This window comes from Cynocephalus volans, chromosome 3 (assembly GCF_027409185.1).
Source record: "Cynocephalus volans isolate mCynVol1 chromosome 3, mCynVol1.pri, whole genome shotgun sequence".
In the NCBI taxonomy this organism is placed as follows: Eukaryota; Metazoa; Chordata; class Mammalia; order Dermoptera; family Cynocephalidae; genus Cynocephalus; species Cynocephalus volans.
In genome coordinates, this window is record NC_084462.1 from 43319383 (window position 1) to 43340557 (window position 21175).

The following is a 21175-nucleotide window of genomic DNA, read 5'->3' on the forward strand; positions in this document are numbered from 1 at the left end:
AACGTGATAGCCCATGTAAGTCACCTGTAAAATAAAAGAATATGACAAAGAAGGTAATTTTCTAAACAATGTACGTTCAATGTAAGTTGTCTTAAATTAATAACTTATGGATCCAGGAACTACTGATACTTTGAGGGTACAATCTTTAGAAATTCCATTCTAGGTTTCACAATCAGAAAAAAAAAGACTTCAAAATATATATCAAAATGAACCATTTCCCCAACACATATCACGTTTATATAAGGTCTTATTGCGCTGTTAATATTGTCTTTAAATTTTGCTAATTCAGCTTTTCCACTCTACATGAGGTCAAAAGGAAACAATCTAGGCTTTCAAGCTTTTATACTGTTGACAATATTAGAAACTACAAATTTAGGAATTAAAATAAATGACCACTTAATCTCCATATAGATGCCAAGTGAACTTCATTTAATTAAAACCAAAACTTCTTGTTCCACGTACTTAAAAGTTTATGCTAACAGAATAGAGTGAAGAATGAAACAACCATAAAACAGAATATGTTTAAGACCTGTCCAAAATTACATAACCTTCAACAAATTTGACTACTTTCCCCAATTTCCTTTGGCGTAAATGATTTTAGACATTAATGGCTTTGTGCATATTATTTTCACTAAAAATCCACACTTTTGTTATTAAGTGATACAAATTAGAACTGTGCTTTCTGATTTCACACAGACTAGAAACAAGGTAACAGCTTGCTACTCAAAAAAAGAAATAAGCATTTCTTTGCAGAGTAATTAAAGACACAGGCTGGTAAGGAAATAAAATCAGCAACTCCAAAGATACTGGCTCTGAGAAAAAAATCCACCAAAGGCTCATGAGACCTAAGAGGGAAGATGGATGCAGAAATGCTACTAGCCCTGATCAAGCATACAACATGGCTGAGGTGCATGTTGAAGAGCTCTACTTGTATGATTAAGAGACTGGAACCCAAAATAAAGAGGTTTTATTTTAGTATCACTCAACATAGCATAGTATTTCTGTTCCAAAACAAATAAGGTTATTCATATTTCCTCCAAATAACTGGGGCTCCATTTAACATAAGGATTTATTATCATGCACAACTTATCTATGACTCACATAAGTTCCAGCAGAAAAATAAATAATTTTCATGAAATGAGAGGAACAGAGGAAATTTTAGAATCCACTTATCCAGACCCAACTCAAAGCTTAAATCACAAGTATAAATGAGGAGGTAGGTCTTGTCAATATTATCCTATTAACTCATGTCTGCTGATACCAGCTTGGCAACCTCCTATGTCAATGCCTAGAAAGTCTGCAAAGGAGGCAATCATTCTACTTAGAGAGTACATTAAGTTGAAAATGAAATGGAAGGCTGAACGTTGGGTATTAGATATGCTGATATAAACCGTATCAGACCTTAGACTTTTTAGGGATGGTGTACACCTCTATGTCATCAAAGTTAAATGTGAACAAAATAGATACTATATTTGTCATAATATTAAATAAGTGTAAATGACATCACTTTAGGTGTAAAGAATAAAGTACTGGACATAGCATTCTGAAGATGCATCATTGAATATCTTCAATTAAAATCAATTATTCTTCTTATGTGATTATAAATCTATATTTAGCAACCAAATAAATCAGATGATTTTTTTTTTCCCCAAAACCAAGTGACTGGCAATAGAATTAACACAAATCTAACTGCTGGGATGAAAAATATAAACCACCTAACCGGCAATGTTGGTAAATAAATACCTAACTCAAATATTTTAAATGTTTGGCATAACCCAGACCAAAAACTCACAATCACTCTAACATTAGAAACACAACAGATATCTATAATTTATATATATTCCCTAATCGTAGAAAAACCATTAAAAGCTGAGAAGATTCATGGAATATTACTTAAACAATGAGAATGAACTAGGGGGAAACCAGGGGAAAGCAGTGCCCTCTCTTTACCTTATATGATTGATTAGCCACAGATCCCTCCTCTAACATCTCAGGTGAAAATACCCCTCATAAATGAAAACATCCTAGGATTAAATCTAAAGGAGAAAAATTATTTGAGAAATCTTGACTAGAAAATACATACTTCTTTCTGACCCTTAAAACATACCTCAAATATTTTAGCACTTTTTAAAAGTTATAAAGTAATCATTCAGCAGTTCTCATATTTAAATAATAAAAATTAACTTTAACTGAACTGAACTAGTCAATCATCTTTGACTCCCTGTTTACACATACAGAGGCAGCCCTAAAGTTTCACCACAGACCAGTCATACCGATTCAAAATCCCATTCAGTAGGATACACTCTCCCATTGGAGTCTGTTTCCAGGTCACCAGAATAGGCACAACCCTCAGAGCCCCTGAAAAGAATACTTAGCTATGTCTTGACATTAGTAGAATAAGTAGAGATGTTAATTTCTTTTTTGTGGAAAGCAGAAAGTCCAGTGGAACAGAGGAAATCAAAAATCTTTAAACTTCTGCTATTTTAAGTACTTCTTTGTACCCAAAATTCCCTAAACAATTTAAGATATTAAAATAACTGAGACTAACAAGTTACTTTATATTCCTGCTAATGGATGTTAGAAAAGTCAATCATTTGGCTAATTTACTAATTCTTGTATAATTTTTATACTCATATTCCATCTTTAGGAATTACATTAATGCTCCAAACTTACCTTTAGTGCATTTTCAGAGGCAGCACCAAAATACAGCAGCAGAAATGTGACCACATTAATTAGATGCTTAAATTTCAATCTAGCAAATTCTGTTAGGGTTTTGAAATGAGAAATCTTATTCATGAAGAGTGCCAAAATTAAGCCCCAGATATCTAAATACACCCAAACATTCCTTTGATTTTAAATTCTTGAGTGTCAAATGATTCCTAACAAGATATTGTGTAAACTTTTACAAGTTCTTCTAGAAAGTCGGAGTGTAACAAATATTATTTATCTCTTTGCAACAGTTTCAGAGCCCATCCACATTTGTCACACGCAAACACAAAAGCCCAAAGAGTTAATTATAGATAAGTACTTCAGGGGCTAATATTGCCTTCACACCATTCATGCTATACACAGATTCACTTTCTAATAGGGAAAAAAAAATCAAATTATTTTCTAAAACCCATAAATTTCAAGCCATTAACTAATGTTCCTCTACCAAACCGCTGTCTTTTAGGTAACTCAGAAGATTTTCTGATGGAGGTAGAGCAAAGTTGATGAGAAGGAGTGAGGGGAAAAACAGTAAATTGTGGTTTAATTAAAAAGGAGAGTCATTCAGAATTAACAAGCAATTAACAAGGAATTGAGGAATTCCTATGAGAATAAGGAAGGCGGGGGAGCTACGAAAAGGTCTCAAAGCCTCAGAGCAGAATAAATGGCACAGTGTACCAAAATGATAATGCAAAACACGGAAACACACTGTTCCAAGAGCAAAGGAGAAAATATGTTTCTGGGGTAGAGAAGTTATTAAAATATTAAGGATCAATCATGGGCAGTATTTTTGTTTTTGCTAGGAACCTGGGGGCTAGGAAGGGCTGCATTACCAGGCAACCACCCTGAAAATAAAGCACTACTTCATAAGTTAGGGGCCAGGAATAAACAATGGGGGAGGGGAGGACTGGTTCATTACCTTTATAGAGGATGCTGGTCAGAGGCACTGCGGCTGCTGCTTCTCTGGTGGGTGGGCAGACCCCTGCCTGCTCTCCGCGTCTCCTCCAGCCAGCTTAAATCTGGAAAACAGAAACCAGTGAGTGGGGCAGTACCCCAGGGCCAGGAGGAGGGGGCTCTGAGGAAGAGGGGGCAAAGAAAGGGGCTGGAGAATGGCAAGGGCAGACAGGAAGGAGCAGTGATTATCCTCCCTCCCACCCTCCCAGCCAGCCCCCTTGCCCTCAGGGGAGGTGACTGACTTTACCTGTCTCCTCAGCTGCTGCTTCTCTTCCTCCTTTCAGCCTCCTCCACACTCACCAACTTCTCCATTGAAGAAACACCCCAGGCAGGGCCGGACACGGGTGTTCCTTATCCTCCTCAGTACCTCACGACCCCAGCTCGGAGAGCATCCAGACAGCCAAGCAGCCTCGGGGAGGCGGTCCCGGCCGCCTGGCAGACTCAGGGCAGGGGTGCAGGGAGGAAGTCCCGGCAGGGATTGGCGGGGGCAGTCCCGGTCCAGAGGCTCGGAGCAGGGGGCTGCCGCGCTCCGGGCCGGAGGCTTACAGCTACGGAGGGACCTGGGAGGTCTCGGGACAGCGAAGTCCTTAGGTCACACAGGGTCCGAAGTGCCAGCAGCTGGGTCTCCAAACAGGGGGCTTTCGGGATGCACTTTGCACTGGGCCACCCCCGCCCCCTCCCTCCAGCACTTTGGGGTCACTGGGATGGGACCCAGCTTCAGCAACCAATCAGCGGCCGCACTGGAGCCTGAGCCCGGAGCCGTAAACCAGATCCGGGATGGGTGGGGGTGGGGGGTGGGGGCGACTTGGTTGGTTGGTTGCTTCCTTCTCTCCTCCTTACCCCCAGCAGCCCCCACCCCCTGCCTGCCGTAAAGCGACCTGTGCATTCGCGACAGTTAGGGGAGGCGTGCCGATCCGGCTGTGACTCGTCTCCGATTGGGCTCACTCACTTACCCCTCGGCTTCCCCGCGGTGGCTTCTGAGGCTCCACCCCTGGCGGAGGGACTCGCAGCGGTTGCTAAGAGACACTGTACGCCGAATGGGGCTTCTGCGCATGCGGGAGGAGGGACCAGCTTGTACTTTCTGTGAACTACGGTGGCCTGGAGGGGGCAAGTGTTCCCTCGAATGGCGGTGGGAAGGCAGAGTGGCTCGAGCCAGATCTCAAGCAGGTAACCGGGAGCTGCGGCTGAGCTCGGTGGCGGGGCGGGGGACGTGTGTGTGGCCGATTGAGGGGCTGGTGTAGGGTCTTAAGGTTGGGGACGCGGCAGTCTCCAGGAAGTGTGGAGGGGGACGGCCTGTCCCGTCCTTCTCAGCGCTTCTCAGACGCTAGTGCCCAGTCCTTGGCGGGTCTGTCGGTGCTTGACATCCCGCTAGCTACCAGGCTGGGATGCCTCGCCTAGCGCGGAAGTCGGAGTCTTCTTTGAGATGCGATGCTAATTCAAGGGCTTTCCTGCAAGGATAGCAGCCCTCACGGATTTCTGTGAATGAGAGTGCGAAAAATGCGAGGTGGACATGTTAACACACCTTTACTAAGTGTGTTTATTCATTTAGCAAGTGTTTACTGGTCAGGCACTGTTCTGGTCGTTGGGGAGACAACAGTGAGCAAGACAGATGCAATCGCTTGTGCTTTCACTTTAATAAGGAGACAGACATTACCGGGCTAGGTTATATGACGAAAATTAAGCAGCATAATGGGATCGAGTTTGACTAGGACGTGATGGACTATTTTAGATAGGTGGTCAGGAAAGGTCTCTGAGGAAGTGACATTTAAGCAGCGATCTGAATTGACGAGAAAGCCAAGATCTGGGGAAAAAAATTTAAGGCGGAGAGAATCAAAAGTGCAAAGCTTCTTCTTCTTCTTTTTTTTTTTTTTTAAAGATGACTGGTAAGGGGATCTCAATCCTTGGTTGGTGTTGTCAGCACCACGCTCAACCAGTGAGCAAACCGGCCATCCCTATATAGGATCAGAACCCGTGGCCTTGGTGTCATCAGCACCGCACTCTACCGAGTGAGCCATGGGCCAGCCCAAAAGTGCAAAACTTCTGATGCTGGAATAAGCTTTGCTATTTACAGGAACTGCAAGAAAGAAGGCCAGCGTAGCCAAAGCAGATTAAGGGGGACAATGATAATAAGATGGTGGGGGTGAGGATGCAGGCTGCAGATCTTGCCAGACCATGCAGGCCATGGTGGAGGGCTTATAGTCTCTTATTTATGTTTTGGAAAGATCATTGGCTGCTCAGTGAAGACTGTTGTGGGGAGCTGGCTTACTGCAAATACGGAAGGCTTTTGTAGTAGTCCAGGCAAGAGATGATGTTGTCTCAGATTAAGTCATCCAGTAAACTAGATGTTTTACTACCACCAGTGTCCTCAAAGAAAGTACTACCTAATTGTATATAAAGAAAGTATTACAATGTATCAACTACTTTTATTTAATAAAATATATTAAGGCATTTTGTGATAGATAGGAGTCATAAGTGTCCAATTTGCCCTCTGCTATTCTACATTGTCATTTATTCAAGAATACTTGTTTGGTGCCTACCACATGAGTTGCTTATGTAGGCAAACTGGGCTCAGTCCTGTCCAGGGAAGCTCTTAGTTAAGCGTGGGGGAACCAAACTAGAATACAGTTGAGGACCATACAGTGAGATAAGTAGTATGTGATTGACTGAGGGAGCACTTGGCAGGGCTACCTTATCCTGACTTTGATATATGAAAGACTTCCTGGGGCTGGTGGTTTCCAAGTTCAAGGTTGAGGGTGGGTGGGAAAAGGCTGAGTCAGAAAGAATGGGCTAAGCAAAGCCTGGGAGTTCTTAAAGTGCACAGTTTGTAAGGACCTCACAGAAAGCTTGAAGCTTAGTTTGTGGGGAACAGAGGTGAGAAGACCCAAAGATTCAGATCCTGAAGGGACTGGTAAGCCTTTTTTAGTTTTTGAACTTTATCCTAAGGAAAGGGGAGAGGTTTTTCAGAAAAAAGTTGGGTTTCAGTGAGCCAAGATAACAACCACTTAGGAAGGAATCTGTTGCCGTTGTCCAGGGTAGAAGTGGTAGACTGCCTTAGAGGCTGTGAGATAGAGAGAAATGGGGTGAGGAAGGGTCCGAAGATGCACAGGTTTCTAGCTTGGGTGACTAGGAGATCCGGATGCCATATGATGAGATGGGGAGTGTAGTAGAAACAAGTTTGAGGGGAGTTAAAGCTGAAGGTGCCTGTGGGACCTCTAAGGAGAGCTCCCCAGGTGGCACTTAGGTACAGTACACAAATATAGAGCTAGAAAAGAGATAGACCCTAACAGTGGAGGCAATAATTGAGACATTGAAAGTTCATGAGATTGTTCTGAGGAGAGAGGGTAGAGAGGACTGAATGCTTAAAGGTCCCAACATTTAAGAAATAGCAGAGAAAGGTCCCAAGCGAGAGTGATCGAGAAGGAACCTTCAGAGAGGGAGAAGGAACTCCAAGAGAGATTGACTCAAGAAATAGTGTACATTTAGAAGAAGGCAGAAACATTTCTAATAGAAGGATTACACAGTTATTATCTAAATAAACATATGCCTATTTTTCCTTTAAAGAATTTACCTCTTCGACCAGGAATGCTACTGATGAAATTTAGTTGGGAAAAACATACAGACTTGAACATTATGGATTATTGATTAAATTAATATTCACATCTGGTGAGCCCTAAAGTTTTCTTTCCCTTGTTTTGTGTAAGGCTTTTCAAAAAATAAAAATTCTTAGAAGAACATCCTTACTACCATTTGCTTTGATTACAAAACATAAAAGTTTTGTTTCATTAAGAGCCAGGTTGCATATCATACAAGAAAAGTTTTTAATCACTTATGGCTGTTTCTTTAAACTAAATCCATCTAGAAAGTATAGTTATCTAATTGTATATTTGAAAGGATATAAACCAGACTCTACAAGCAGTTTCAAAAGAGAAATTCCAATAGTCTGGAACAGTGATACTCTATTTGGAATAAGATAACTTTGTTTAAAACAAACAAACAAACAAACAAGAACCTACTTTGAAGGATACCACGTATTTCCAATTTTTTAATCATCTGTTTCACTTTTGTCTCATATTTATCAACAATCATATCTCATAATTTCAGATTTTTAAATTTCCCTTTCTCCTTGAAGTAGATAGCTGAATTATAATTAGAAACAAGTTATATTCAGGACCGTTAGATAGTATTAAATTTTAGTAACTTTTAGTCTTTCAACTCTACCATTATTCCTTCCTGGTTTATTTTAAAAACAAAATGACAAAATAACAGCACAGGAAGTTTGGGAAGTACTTATAATACCTCACCTTTAATACAACTACCACCTTCATTTTCGCATGTTCCTTTTATCTTTAAATACATTTTACAAAGCTGCAACAATACTTGTGCCATGAATGTCTACATTTAATCTGTATGTTGTGCCTAAAGTAATTACTACTTTCTTATTGGGAACCTTGATCTCTATATGATGTCTCCAGTACTCTTAGTGTTGTGGAATTTCAGAGTTGCAAGGGGCTTTAGGAATCATCTAATCCAGAGATTTTCAAATGATTTTTAGCAGTAGGACTTAGATGTAAAAAAAATATGTTAAAGTTGGTATTTTATTAGTATTGCTAAATGAAATGAATAGGAGGCCATTGTTTTGGACTAAGCTCCTGCAGTAGGCCCAGCAGACCAGACCAAACCAGAATAGTGCCATTCATACAAGGTGCCATGCAATCAAACTGAACTTCAAAATAGGCTAGTTTTCTAAAATATGGGAGATTCTATGAAGCCCACCTCCTCTGCTCAGCTCATCGAGCACCTTTTCTAAATCTTTAGGTGAGATGCTGCTTGGTTCATGAGTCTCTAATAAAAGCCAGATAGATCTTTAAATTTGTTGAAATTTAATTTTTTAACAGTTTGAATATAATTTATGTTTTGTTTTATACCACTTACTAATTATAGAATCAGGCAGTTCTGAACTCCACAAAGAAGGAAAGAGAGAGAAGGAAAGAAATGAATAAATATGTAAGTAGTTATGGAGAACATGTTCAGTCTTATAGCAGCCTTAGATAGTGTGTTTGCTAATTGCTGGGTCATCTGAGAGATGAAGGTCTAAGAGCTTCTTGGTGAGGCGCCTGGTAACTGTGTTGACTCCTAATTCCTAGCTCTTCCATATTTCTGGCCATTTGTATTTCACTTAAAATCCTATGTTCAAGTTTAAACAATTTCTCCAGTGATCAAGAAATTAATTATGTCACAACCAGAGAATATCCATATTGCCAAAAATTTCATAAGAATGTGTTACTAGATCATTCTAAATTGCTTTATTGAATTAGGGGTATCAAATTTGCTAATTTTTAAATTATAACTTTTCATTAATTTAAGAGCAGTTTAGATTGCAGAATATTTTTAGCAAGTTAGTATTGATCGGGTTTTAACAGACATACCTTATTTCCCATTCACTTAGGTATTACAAATTCACAAAAATGGAAACATTAAGCTTATAACATATAAGTGAAGTAATTCAGGATAAATATTTATGTAGTTTAATTCATAAAACCCTGACTCAACCAGAATTCAGTTTCCCCGAGTAGAAGACTTTATCCTTGGAAAAATGCCCAAGTCCCACCACAGCAATTCTGATTCAGTTGGTCTCCAGGGATTCCAGCACTCACGGATTTTTCCTAGTGTTCCAGTGATTTCAGTGAATGACCACAGCCAAGGACCACTGCCCAGGAGGCTGTGTTCTAGCCCTTAAAGCACTTGATGGTGGAGAGAATGAGCAGTTTATGCTCTGGATGGCCATAGGCACCGTTCTGGAACTGCAGGGAGTGTCTGGGGACCTTGGTATAGTAAATAGAGCCACCATAAACACAGATGCAGTGCAGGGGAATCCCTTTGTCTGCCTTGTAGCCTAACTTAATTCAGCTGTACCTGGCAAGAAGGGGATGGGACTGAGTAGAAAAATTCTACTTTAGACCTTGGTCACACTGTCCCAGCAAAAAGGATGTTGAAAGTAAAAAAGTTGACTGGCAGCTTTTGAGTTCCTTGTAGCCCTTGTCCTGGTAATTTAAAGATTTTTTTTCTTCAAGGGCAGTTTTAATTTGCACTTTACAACAACCATTTTAAGATGTGACTTCAGTATGTGCTGCTTCTTTTGAGCATGTTATCAGGTATATAATTACAGTAAAGACTGAATGAGCTCAGAACTCAGTTCCTGCTAAAGAGACTACTTTATATTTGACATGAAATTTTTATTGTAATTTTAAATTCAGAAAGTAAAAATCACGTGACATTTCAAAAAATTTTTGAGATCAAAATAGTACTACAATAAACTTTGGAACTGATTTTACACTTGATCTTAGCCAAAAGACCAAGAAGCGATTTTGGAACTTTAGTACAATTGTGACATTCTGTAAGACAAAACACTAGTGCTGGGGGAGACTGAGTACCACAGGAGGACTTAACCTTGCTGGAGAAAGTCATATTTAAGCTTAGAGCAAAAGGAAAAGAGCGTGGAAGAGCTTTCTAGGCTTAGGGAACAGCATTGTATCAAGGCCCAGAAGGAAACTGTTTTTTTTTTTTTTTTTTTTTTTTGACCGGGAAGTGGATCGCAACCCTCCACACGGTGTGGTCTGCACCACGCTCAGCCAGTGAGTGCACCGACCATCCTTATATAGGATCCAAACCCGCGGCTTCAGTGCTACCAGCGCCACACTCTCCCAAGTGAGCCACGGGGCCGGCCCAGAGGGAAGCTTTTAAGATGATTAAGTAAAGGAGTATTGGCATCCTCCTACTTGAGTTGTGTAAATGTTTTAACCATATAAGCCCTGTGTTTTTTGTAAATCTTTGAGCGTGTGCTACTTTGTTGAGGTAGGTAGGTAACCTTATTTTATCAACTGAAAACCAACTCTTATCTGTATGTACAGAATTCAGGAATTCAGTAAAATCTGGGTAGTGTCACATCTATAAACATTCCCTAAATTCTACCCTGCCACTGGTGGCGGATTTGGGGGCACGAAGAGGAGGGGATGGCAGTGGAGAGAGGGGACAGGGCATAGACTGGTAAAGGGGAATGAGTAAAGAAAATCTTTCAATGAAACATTTCTTTCTGAAGCACCACTTAGAACACAGAATCATTTTCGCAACTGAGGATAGAAAAGTTTTGGTTTTTTATATTGATGCACTGAAGGTTTTCCATTTTAAAAAAAATCCTTAGCATTAGTACAATATGTTGTAAACCCAGGGAGCTTAGATTTCTTATCTGTAAAATTGAGTAGGTTGGTCAGAGGTTCTCAAAGTCTAGTTCCTGGTCCAATCCTTGGCCCTCTCCAGGCCCACTAAATCAGAATGTCTCGGAATGGGCCCAGCCATCTGTGTTCTAACAAGCCTTCCAGGGAATTCTGAGGCTAGAGTTTGAGAACCCCTGGTTTACATCATATCTGAGATTTGTTCTTGCATTAAAACACTATGATTCTAATGTACAGCATCAGTCTGTGCTATGTTTAAAAAGAGTTTGTATTTGGAGTAGTCAAATAATAAAGCTATCTGGGAAAGATACATGTGGGTATTTTCTGTTGATCAGGTTTATGTTAAATGCTACAGTCTCTCTATACATTATTCCAGGCTACTTCATTATTTGTCTAAAACCAATACAGGCTCTTAATGAGTCTACCCAGCAGCTGTGCATTTGCTGATACCTGTATCTTGCCCAATTAAAGGTGAACTGGGATGACCCCAGTCAAGTTGTCAGGTGGTTCAGATGAATGTGAACTCTTGCTTTTGCACTGTTTCCCATCTTTGAGACCACACCCTGCCCCCTTTTTGGAGGCCCAAAATCTGTTAGTTGGCTCATACTAAATTTCTTATCAAGAACCTGGTAACTAGTGTTTTGCTTCCACCCCCTTAAAAAATGAGGCAAGGAGGGGCTGTCTTTCTCAAAATACACCATGTTCATTCATTTCTTAAAAAACAACTTTACACCATTCGTAGAAGTGCAAAGGAAGTAAAAGAAAGGAGAGCGCAGGACACGTCCTGGAGTCGATGATTGCAGATGTAATCACAGTTAATTTAACCCTCCCAGTATCCTGTGAATACCATCATTATGCCCCTTGAACAGAGAGACTGAGTTTAGAGAGTAACTTTCCCTCCATGGTAACTCTAATGTGGAGCTATTTGACTCCAGAAGCTGGGTTCTTACCAGTATACCACTTTGACAGAAAAACACTTTGATGTATTATGCCCCAAACCAAAAAGTTTCTGGCCTGTATAAGTCCTTCCACAAGAGTTTAATAGGACAATTTACAAACACGTGACAGGGTTTAAGTGCCATCAGTGTTTCAGCAGTAACCTAGGAGCTTGTTAGAAATACAAATTATCAAAACTACCTTATCTAAAACTCCTGGGGTAGAGCACTACAGTCTGCTTTTAGAAACCTTTCAAGGGATTCTGATGCATGCCAGTTTGAGCACCATTGTTTTAAGGAAATCAGCAAGAGATGGTACATCACCCCAGGGCTAGTCACTGCCAGCACCCTAGTTAGGCCTGAGGGTGAGTACTGCTGTAGTTCCTGAAACTTCAAAGAGTGGCCTGCCTTCCTCCCAACTCCCTCCTTTTACCCCAGCCTCCTGTTGGAGCCCGTTAGGGCACTGAGAAGGATGAAGAGTGGAACTAGCAGCAGGGCAAGGGGCAGATACCCAGCACATGCCATGTGGTTTGGAAGATATTGCCACCGCCTCCCTTTTAATAGGAGGGGGAGGTGTTTGTTTGTTTGTTTGTTTTTGAAGCTGGCCGGTTAGTTGCTCTTAAAGAATCTAACCAGCCCATTTTATTTTTTCTTGCAAAGCTAATGTTATCTCGATTGGCGGAAGGAACCAGAATCCTGGAAGATGGCCTTTGGAGTGCCTCAACTTTTGCTTCAAGTATCACAGCATCTTCATTAATGGTGCAAAATAGATTAAGTAGCCTCTTATGCTGTAGTCACATTTGAATCTTTTGTTGAATTAGGCTAAAGCCCAATATTGAGTTTCCCAGTCTGTTAGCAAACTGTAGTAGCCAATTCATATAAAGAAAAATAATTTATTTTAGTACTGTTTTGATCTCACGTTTTAACCATGAAAACAGATATTTTTCTGTATTCTGGATTTAAACATAGAGGTTATCTAAAGAAAACCTTCTAAAAGAGATGGTGACATATTTTTTTTCTTCACATGAAAAAAAGATTAAATTACTAGCAGCTTGTTCTTTGATATTTTGAAATTAAGTGGTAGGAGAGTGTTTAATGAATAGACAGTGTACTTCCAAGGTCTACCTATTTCTTACTTAGAAATATTATTTTAAAAAATGTTTTTTTAAAACATTTTTTCATACCATTCTGTTCAGTTTTTTGCCTGGAGATTTTTTAAATCAAAATTTTGATATGTTTTTATTTACATTTTAATTGATACTGATGAAATCCTATGCATATTAATGCTAGGAATTAAAAGACTGATAATGTCTATAGCTAAAATCATTTTCTATTAAACTTTTTATTTAGTGATAATTATAGATTCACAAGCAGTTGTAAGAAATAATGTAGGGATATACTGTGTAGCCTTGTCCCAGTTTCCCCCAATAGTAGCATCTTGCAAAACTATAGTACAATATCACAGCCAGGATACTGACAGTACAATCCACCAATCTTATTCAGATTTCCCACTTTACCCGTGTTCATTTATATGTGTTTATATTTAGTTCTATACAATTTTATCTTATATGTAGTTAGCATGTCCCCCACCTGGATTCATCACAAGGATTCCTTTATAACCCTACCCACTGAGTGGGAGGGGGCCTCCCTAACAGCTGTCAACTGCTAATCTGTTCTCCATTCTTTAATTTGTCATTTCAAGTATATAATCATACAGTATGCAGCCTTCTGAGATTGGCTTTTTTCCCTCAACATAATTCCTTAGAGAGCCATGCAAATTGTTGCATGTATCAATAGTTCTTTTCTATTTATTGCTGAGTAGTGTTTCATGGTATTGGATGTACCACAGCTTGTTTAACCATTCACATATTGAAGGACATCATGTACAGGTTTTTGGGCGAATGGGTCTTTATTTTTTTGGAATAAATGCCTAGGTATGCAATTGCTAGGTCATGTGGTATTTGCATGGTTAGATTTTTAAGAAACTGCCAGACTGTTTCCCAGAGTAGCTGTACCATTTTACATTCCCACCAGCAATGTAAGAGGGATCTAGTTTCTTTACATCCTCACCAGTGTTTGGTGTCACCAATTTTTATTTTAGCGATTCTAATAGTGGTATTTTACTATAGCTTTAATTTGCATTTTCCTAACAGATAATGTGGTTGAACATCTCTTCATGTGCTTATTTGCCATCTCTACATCCTCTTTAATAAAATGTTCATGTCTCTTACTCATTTTCTAATTGAATTATTTTTTAATGTTGAGTTTTGAGAGTTCTTTATATCTTTGTGTCGCGGGAGCCCCACATCTGAGAAGGCACTCGCGTAGTGTTTGCCTATTCCAAAGAACTTACCTGATTTTAGAAAAAGTAGAGATATCAGTTTATTAGACTGACGATACAACAGTTATATAGTAGATCAGAGTAGAGGTGTAAATCATTTTCTTGCTTATGCATAGACCCTCTCCCAGCTCACACTACTCCGAGGGGAGGGTGCAGGAGATCCAGCATGCTAATTTACTTAGGGTCCCTGCTTCCTCCAGTCTTCTGTTTGTCTTAAAGGGGACGTGCCTTTCCTTGGGTAACTACCTTGGCCACGGGTAGTTTCCTGGGGGGAAGGCGAATAGGTCTATGTCCAGCATTTACCCTACAATATTCTAGGTATATAAATAGATATATGTTCTAGCCTTTTGTCAGGTACATCTTTTGCAAATATTTTCTGTCAGTCTGTAGCTTGTCTTTTCATCATTTTTTTTAGGCAAAGCAAAAGTCTTTAATTTTGTTGAAGTCCAGTTTATTAATTTTTGCTTTTATGGATCGTGCTTTTGAGGTCAAGCCTTAGACCCCAAAGATTTTCTCCTACTTTTTTTCCTAAAAGTTTAATTTTAAGTTTTACATCCATGATCCATTTTGAGTTAATTTTTATAAAAGGTTGAATTATTTTAAATGAAGTAAAATCAAAGTCTTAGTCACTCATATTCATAGTGTTACCACAATGGGATCTATCCCTTGGACAGTACAAAACCACCAAAACCAGGTCAGGAGAAAGGCTTTATTACTTGTGAGTAAGGAGAACTGGGGGAATAACTCCCAAAGCAGTGTCTCCTCCAACAAGGGAAAGGAGTTGTCTTATATAGCCACAGTCCTCATTTAGGTCCTCTCATGTAAATGAAAGGTACAAGCTTGTTCAATTTGGATTCGTTGGCTATGGGACATAGTTCACTGGACAGTTCTGAAGCCAAATTTGCATTGGACCCAGGAAGGAAGTTATCACATGGGTTAAACCTTGAGCTCTTGCCTGGTGGGTAGCAACTTGAGACTTCTTGTGGCAGTTGACCCATGAGATAAAACGGGCAGGTAGGCGTGGCAATCCCAGCACCTCCTTGGGTGGAGATTCACCAGAGTTCATCTCTGGGACCCATATTTCAGTTTCAACCGATGTGTTTTGAGGGCAGTCTAGTATTCATGGTTCATGACTTCCTGCCACCTCCTGCAGCAACAGAAACAGAACAAAGAGTTATAACCAGTTCACTTCCTGTTTCGAACTTTCTAGCAGCACTGGCAAGAGTGTGTTTGGGAAACCCCGGACCCTAGGTTACAATAGTGCCTTTAAACTGTTAATAAACTGGTATAAAATTAAGGTCAGTGGATAGTTTGGCTTTTCATGATGAACTGCTTTGTTTGGTGTAGCTACTGAAAGTAGTAAAAAATTCAGTCAAATGGGCGTCCTGATTAACATTTCAACCTTTGGTTGCCAAGTTATCTTTTGAAAAAATTAATCTTGGTTTGCTTTGGGAAGTTACATAGTAATTTACTTTTCTGATTTTAGGTTTTGTGCAGCATGTGAAATGATTTTGAGGACTAGCATTTGTTCTATGGTATTGTGGGAGAATACAAAGTATCAGAGATTAGGCTGTGTGAGTTACCACTTACACATAAGGAAGTATATTCCAAGTCCTCTATTCAACCATTTTCTTGGAACTTTTGAAGCACCAGAGGAAGTCTGAGGAGTGCCTCACCACAGGCTCTGAAATTAGGCTTTCTGGCTTCAAATCCTGACACTGACATTTAATTTGTTCTGTGACTTAACCTCTCTGTGTTTCCTTATCCGTAAAATGGGTATGAAAATTAAGTACCCCCCCCCCCATGAGGTTGTTGTAAAGCTCACTTAGAAATTCATTTAGAACAATATCTGGTACATGGTAGGCACTCAAAAAACGTTAGCAATTATTATTTGCAAGGCATCAATTTTATGTGAAGTTGGGTGCGGAATATATTATATTTATATTAAGACACATGGTTCTATTAGGCATAGCATACAAAATTCAAATCGTTTATAGTTTTTAGAAAATAAAAGAGAGGCTTCAGACAAATCCGCTCTCAATTTTCATGTATAGATGGCTTCAAGGCCTCTCAGTATCCTGAGTACCCTTCCCCAGACACTGTTTTGTTGCTATCTCTTAAAATCTTGGTGTCTGAAGGGCTTTGTCCAAGCCAGCATGGTAATGCTGCTTGATATGTACTGTTGTTGGAGCAGCCACTTCAGAAAAAAAAATATGGTTATATCCCTAGTTTGTTTTTTCAGGATTTGTCCTTTTCTTTAATACCACAATTGCTTTTTTGAAAAAACAAACAAACAACAAGAAACAACTAAAATTTTCAGTTTTCAACAGGCTACCCATAGACATTTGTTTCATAAATATTTTAAAAGACAGAGTAGTTAAGAAAGGTTTGTGCTTGGTCACAACAGAAGTAGCGTAGCACCTGTTGTTTTCATTTGTTACCTGCCTGGCACAAGGCATTTGTGACCTGTGATATTATTATGTATATATTTTGGTTTTCCTCCAGGATTCCTGGCTCTCAGCTCTTCTAAGCCTTGTTATATCCCAAGTGACTTGAGCAATGAGGATATCTTTTGTTAAACATAAGTATTTGGCCTTTTGTCTAGATTCCTAAAGCAAGTCTAGAATAGCTTCAGAGCAATAAAGGTGAAAGACAGTTTTCTGTTACTTATAACAAACCCTTTTTAACTGCACTTGAACTTACATTAATGATGCAATTTTTGGAAAGTCAGGATGGCCACTGGATGGGGAATTAATTGCCAAGAGAACCAGCCTTGTACTCAGAGGGTTGGAACTTTCAGCCCCACTCCTCCCAACCTCCAGGGAGGGAAGGGGCTGAAGGTTAAGTTGATCGCCAATGGCCAGTGATTTAATCAATCTTGCCTTTGTAATGAAGCCTTTATAAAAACCCAAAAGAACAGGGTTTGAATAGCTTTACTGATAGATGAACACGTGCAGGTTCTTGGAAAGTGATGTGCCCAGAGAGGGTATGGAAGCTCTGTGCCCCTTCCCATGTGCCTTGTTTGCCCTATGCATCTCTTCATTTGTGTCATTTGCAATATCCTTTATTTATTTATTTTTTTTAAAAAGATGAATGGTGAGTGGATCTTAACCCTTCACTTGGTGTTGTCAGCACCATGCTCACCCAGTGAGCAAACCGGCCATCCCTATATGGGATCCAAACCCGTGGCCTTGGTGTTATCAGCACCACACTCTTCCGAGTGAGCCACGGCCCAGCCCTGCAATATCCTTTATGATAAACCGATAAACATAAGTGTTTCCTTGAGTTCTGGGAGCCACGCTAACAAATTAATTGAACTTAAGGAGGGGGATGTGGGAACCCTGATTTATAGCCGGTCGGTGAGAAGCATAGGTAAAACATCCTGGGGCTTACAGTTGGTATCAGAAGTAGAAGTAGGGGGAACATTCTTGTGGGACCGAACCCTCAACCTGTGGGATCTGATGCTGTCTCCAGGTAAATAAAGTTGGAATTGAATTGGGGGACACCCAGCTGGTTGATTGATTGGTTGTCAGTGGGGAGAAATCCTTACACGCTTATTGGTGACCAGAGGTCATAGAAATCTTCTGTGTTGATTGTTGTATGAGAGCAGAGGAAAAATATTTTTCCTACAGAATTGGTGTCTGAATCGGAATTTGCTAGAATGGCCCTGACTTACAAAAACAGGGTTTGGAAAGAAAAAGGGTAAAAGGGTGAGATATGAGGAACTTTTGATTCCTGGGTGGCCATGTGATCACCCATGGTGTTGGGAAAATATAGGAAAATGGTCAGGGCCCCTCAGATGTTCAGAATCTTGCCGAGCATTTGCTCTGAATAGGTTGTGTGTGGCTGGAGTTAGTGCATCTCTGCAGCGCTGCCGCTTTGGCTGGCGTTTTACTGCCTCGGGCAGCGGCCGCTGCTACATGAGCACCCATGCTTTTCCAACCTACGGCTTCCAGGGACCTGTTTGCCAGTTTCCTAGCTCATAGACCTGCATATAAAGGGCTGGGGACCCAGCCTGGTGTGTGAGGGGTCTGGTGACCCAGCATGGCGTGTTTAGGTTTGTGATCCAGTCAGTGAATGGGCTTGAGGGGTCTGTGAGCTCCAGACCCAGCCCTAGCTCGACAATTGGCCCAGTCGGTGCAGGATTATGGGCAGGTAAAAGAGCCTGACAACTGGCATGGTCGAGTAGCTTTACATTTGGCGTCATGAACAGGATAAGTAGCTGTACAATAGGTACGTTGGCAGGATTCCGACATCAGCCCTAGCCTTAGCGCCATACACATGGTATGGAACAGCAGCTGTGTTGCAGTCAGTTACTAAAGATAAAAGTTACCAGTGGAATTTAGAAATGAATTCAACTCCCAGGGAGTTGTTTCCCTGGATGCGTAAGGAAATGCAAACTAATAAGAACATAGCAAAATACTCAATCCCTTGATTATTGTGATCTGTAATAGCTAAAGTGAAATTAAAAGAGAGTACTGAGTTGGACTGTGATGCTAGACCAAGCCCAGATTTCAGTGGGTCTGACTTTTGGCTACCAGCCTCGAACACCACCCCCCACCCCAAAGGGAAAAATTCCGGAACAACAGAGAAAGTACCTCTAAAACCTTTAGTTACCAAGAAGCCAGTCTACGTGTGGAAAGGCAAAAACCAAGAAACTATTGAAACTATTGGGTATCGTGTGAAGGAATTGTTTCATTTAGTGGATTGATATCGTCTGCTTCCTGAGGAGCCTTTACTAAATTAGACTGTGAGAATAATTTAGGAGCAGTATCTTTGGTTTTAAAGATAGAGTGAAAGAGCATATTTGGGTTGACATAAGACGCACAGTTCACTGTGGAACAGTCACAGATGGCTGTACATGATCCAGACACATAAGAGGTTATTCCTGAGGGAACAGCCAGCCTGGTGGACTGGATAAAAGCCACTATATTTACCCTGAGAAGGGGGACTGCTCAACTCCCCCTATAAATGCCAAGTGGAACACCCCAGATGAAGCAGCTGATATGCTTCGTCTCCAAGCCATGTGGGGCTGGCTTGATGATGACCGGGATATTCACCTACTGAATATGCCCATTACCCCTGTTACGGTGAACACTGTGATAAAGGAGGCCCTTTAATGTGGATGCCTCATATAACCTTACTGCTACAAAACAAAGTTTGAGAGGCCTTATCAAATTTGCTATCTCAGCTTACTCTCACAGGTGCTAATAAAAGTATTAGGTTAATTAACAGGAGAATGGGGAAAGGCAGAGGGCAGACTCAAAGGACTCAGCCCAGGAAGGTGGAAAATTTTAAATGGTTATTAAGAAATAAAGTAAATAAAGAAAACACATTGATAGGGGTGAAACTAAGGGAAAAGTCACGGGAGAGTCACGGGAATTGTCCGAACAGGGTGGAAATCTTCAGGTGGTTATTTAGAAATAGAATGAATAAAATGGAAATTGATGAGATTGAAACAAAGGCCTTAATACAACACTGCTGAAGGCTAGGTGGACCAAAGAGAGCCCCGGCTGATCCCCCAACATTAAAGGGTTCCAAGTTTGCTATACTTTCCCCAGTTTGGAGAAATTTAAAGTCAGAAGGCAAAGATTACAGTGATTAACCCCACCTGGAATCACCTTGGGCAATGGTTAGACTGATTAATCAGGGCAATATTTGGCAGAGAGGCCGGGTTCTCTTGGCCTGACCCTCTGACTGGGGACCAGAGGCCATTTGCACATGGGTGGGTGAAATGGCCAGGTGGAGAAGAATAAACTTTTTTGGGACTCCTTGGCATATAAGCTCAAAGCACTGTGATTCCAAAGCCTGTTGGTGAAACTTTAGGGGGGATAGGGTTAGATTGGATAGATATAGAGATGGGAATAAGGTGAAAGGGTGGATAAAAATTGGGATTTTTTTTCTTTTTTTTTTTTTTTTTTTTGTCTTTTTCGTGACCGGCACTCAGCCAGTGAGTGCACTGGCCATTGCTATATAGGATCCGAACCCGCGGCGGGAGCGTCGCCGCACTCCCAGCGCTGCACTCTCCCGAGTGCGCCACGGGCTCGGCAAAATTGGGATATTTGAATAAACTTTATTTGGGGCAGTTATGTCCCCTTTACCTGAGCATATTATTGGGATGGATATAATGTCTGACTGAAGATTGCTTTCTCTATCTGATACCATAAAGCAGAAAGCATGTAAGTTCGCCCTCAGGCCAGTCGTGACTGGATGTGCTACATGGAAATCACCAGAACTGCCTGAACCCACACAGGTGCTTATTTACAGCAACATAGAATACCTGGGGGGCAGAAAGAGATTACTGCTTTAATCAATGACATGCTAGAAGCTGGACTGCTGGTACCAACGAACTCTCTGTACAATAGCCCTTTGTGGCCTGTGTAAAAGGTAGATGGTTCATGGAGAATGGCAGTAGACCATCATGGCTTAAATAAGTTGTACCACCAATAGCCCCAGCAGCCCCAGACATGGTTTCAACCACACAGAAAATACAACAGGCTAACAGACACTGGTACTTGGTGATTGATCTTGCAAATGCCTTTTTCTCTATCTCAGTCTTGGAAAAAAGCCAACCACAGTTTGCTTTCACGTGGGAAGATCCCAATTTATTTTTACTGTGCTGCCAAAGGGTCACCTGAATTCACCAGTTTATTGTCATAATGTTCTCAGGAGGGATTAGGACTTGATGCAGGTCTCAAGTGTAATAATACACTGTATCAATGATGTTATGATAATATCAGAAACTCAAGAGCAGGCTAGGACCGATTTGAATGCAGTGGTGACTTACCTGACCAACCAAGGCTGGTTAATAAATCCAGCAAAGATCCAAGGGCCTGCCCAAGTGGTAAAATTCTTAGGAATAACCCAGGCAGGAGCCACCCAGGATATTCCACAAATGACTAAAAATAAAACCTTTGTCACTACCCATCCCTAGGATCAAACAAGAAGCCCAGCATTTGTTTTATTTGGATTTTGGAGAACTCACATTCCTCATCTGGGAATATTGCTAG

General features: G+C 40.7%; 1 protein-coding gene and 1 pseudogene across 2 annotated transcripts in view; one reads left to right on the plus strand and one right to left on the minus strand.

Annotated features, from left to right (window-relative positions):
• Positions 1 to 4757: 4757 nt before the first annotated feature.
• LINS1 (lines homolog 1) overlaps positions 4758 to 21175 on the plus strand; it is a 32187-nt gene continuing 15769 nt past the window's right edge. Inside the window, exon 1 of one of the 2 annotated variants that reach the window (XM_063091049.1) lies at positions 4758 to 4827. The gene's annotated coding sequence lies outside the window, so the exon portion shown is untranslated. The remainder of the gene's footprint in view (positions 4828 to 21175) is intronic. The other variant, XM_063091050.1, reaches the window with a different exon arrangement.
• LOC134374133 (U2 spliceosomal RNA) lies at positions 9913 to 10024 on the minus strand (annotated as a pseudogene).